This window comes from Sprattus sprattus, assembly GCF_963457725.1.
Source record: "Sprattus sprattus genome assembly, chromosome: 17".
Taxonomy (NCBI): Eukaryota; Metazoa; Chordata; class Actinopteri; order Clupeiformes; family Clupeidae; genus Sprattus; species Sprattus sprattus.
In genome coordinates this window covers 21,187,923-21,191,114 of record NC_137915.1, presented here as the reverse complement: position 1 = coordinate 21,191,114, position 3,192 = coordinate 21,187,923, and positions in this window count along the sequence as shown.

Here is a 3,192-nt window from a genome sequence, read left to right as displayed (position 1 = left end):
GAGATCTTGCGTGGCACACGCACACACGGCACACTCAGTGAGGGGAGAGGCTGCAGGGTGAAGACAGTGAACATGCATCCATTACACACCATCAACACACACACACACACACACACACACACACACACATCCATTACACACCATCAACACACACACACACACACACACACACACACACACATCCATTACACACCATCAACACACACACACACACACACATCCATTACACACCATCAACACACACACACACACACACATCCATTACACACCATCAACACACACACACATACACATACACATACACACATACATTACACACTATCAACACACACACATATACACACATCCATTACACACCATCAACACACACACACACATACACATACACATACACACAGACATTACACACTATCAACACACACACATATACACACATCCATTACACACCATCAACACACACACATCCATTACACACTATCAACACACACACACACACACACACACATACACACATCCATTACACACTATCAACACACCCACACACACACACATACACACATCCATTACACCATTACACACTATCAACACACACACACACACACACACACACACACATCCATTACACACTATCAACACACACACACACGCACACACATACACACATCCATTACACACCATCAACACACACACACGCACACACATACACACATCCATTACACACCATCAACACACACACACACACACACACACACACGCACACATACACACATCCATTACACACTATCAACACACACACACACACACACATACACACATCCATTACACACCATCAACACACACACACAAATACACACATCCATTACACACCCTCAACACACACACACACACACACACACACACACACATACACACATCCATTACACACTATCAACACACACACTCACACACACACACACACATCCATTACACACCATCAACACACACACACACACACACACACGCACACATCCATTACACACTATCAACACACACAAACACACACATACACACATCCATTACACACCATCAACACACACACACAAATACACACATCCATTACACACCATCAACACACAGTACACACATACACACATCCATTACACACCATCAACACACACACACACACACACACACACATACACACATCCATTACACACTATCAACACACACACACACACATACACACATCCATTACACACCATCAACACACACACACACACACACACATACATACATCCATTACACACCATCACCACACACACACACACATGCATCCAATTCACAAACGTGCACACACACCCACGCAGGCATACACCTAATCGCACTCAAGCGTGCACGCACACACACACACACACACACACATGTGCACATACACACACATACACCCACACACACAGAGTGTGACTCAGTTCTGTCCCTGCAGGGTCTCATCTATTGCCTCACACACCCTTCAAGGTGAGAGAGAAAGAGCAGCACGAGAAAATTGGAGGCAGAGAGAAAGAGAGATATATAGACAGGAAAGAGGAAAAGGTAAACGAGGAAGACAGGAAGGATTAGGTGTTTTTTTAATTCCAAAACCTGCTAGATACGGCTGTGTGTTTGAGAGAGAGAGAGTAAGAGAATGAGAGATTTTTTACTTTTAAAACCCCATTATTGAACCATCATATGGATACGGCAGGGTGGTTGTAAACTCACTGACATGCGTGATACATCTCTTTTCTTCTCCGTTTGTCAGTCGTTTCCCTTATTCCAGTATTCTAGTGCCTTTAGGCACGGCTTCTGTCCTGACATAGAGCACTGGAGGATCGTTACCATAAGACATGTTGCCACTGGGACTCACATTCATTCAAAGAACTGCACAAAAGCTCCAATAAGAACTGAAATGAATAGTTACCAGAAGTCCTGGTTGCTATTTCAACAAGAATTGTGGACAATAGGAAAATAAGTACTGCTGTTGTGTTTGGGGAGTCGAATATTAATGGGATGTTTTCACTCAACCATTTGAAGTGCTGTTATCACTTCTCCGATACTGTCTGAATTTCAGACCAGTGTCGCAGTAGCCTATAAAATCCATCAACCAGCATTTTATATATTGTGTCGGAGACAACGCACCCCCTACATCTCATTCAGCGATAGATCAGTGGTTAACCTGGGCTTTTTCATTCTTGACTTGGAATTTTAGCCTACTTATCGTAACGTGTTCTACCTGGTCTCTATGTTAATACCTGCTTGTTGTTTTTCACAAACATAGTACTCAATCAATTACTGAGTCATTTTCAGTGAGTTAACTCAAGCTCTTTATTATTCCTGAAATAGATTGCAAGAAATTAATTCTTGGAACTAAAATTGTTAAATTGTTCACATAAAAAAGGGGTCTTTAATGTGCTTAGGGGAGTCTTATGAGGACAAGAAGCCTTTAAAGCCTGTATCTAGTCTATTTTTGTATGAGTATGAATGGAAAGTGAAAAAATTAGCCAGATCACACAGTGCTTTGTGCTCGTCGGTATACATTGATTAAAAGGCCACTGAGGAAATGTAATGTTGTGTAGCTGGCTTAGTCATACAGAGCTGAGGGGAGGAATAGTTCTTTAGGGGGTTGTGTGAGAACTAAGCAGCACGTGGACAATGCAATCCCAGTGTGCAGATAACAAGCTGTCTGTCTCACGGTCTGCTCTTCCCCTCACTTTTAATGCATACTCACATCTTTGCACCCCCCCCCCCCCCCCCAACACACACATTCACAGACAGATACACACACACACACACACACACACACACACACACACACACACACACACACACACACACACACACAGGAGACAGAGGGGTGGGATTCACAAGCTTAGCACAAGACAGCTATGTCTCCCATTAAGCATCCATGGTTTATGAAACTTGTAACCATGGGAACTAAAGCATATCACTGTCTAAGACTGATATGTGGCAAACCATGGAACGCATTAACACACACACACAAATATACACAGAGGCGTAAATGCCTGTCTGCCCAACAGGTCCAAAAAGTCTATGATTTCCTTAAAGGTTTTCTGGAAGCTTCTAATGCATAAACAGGTTCACTTTTGACAAATACAATGACCCTCCTGCCTGCTAAGCCTCTGACACAGCATTGGGTTTCCATGGCAACAAAAGCACAGC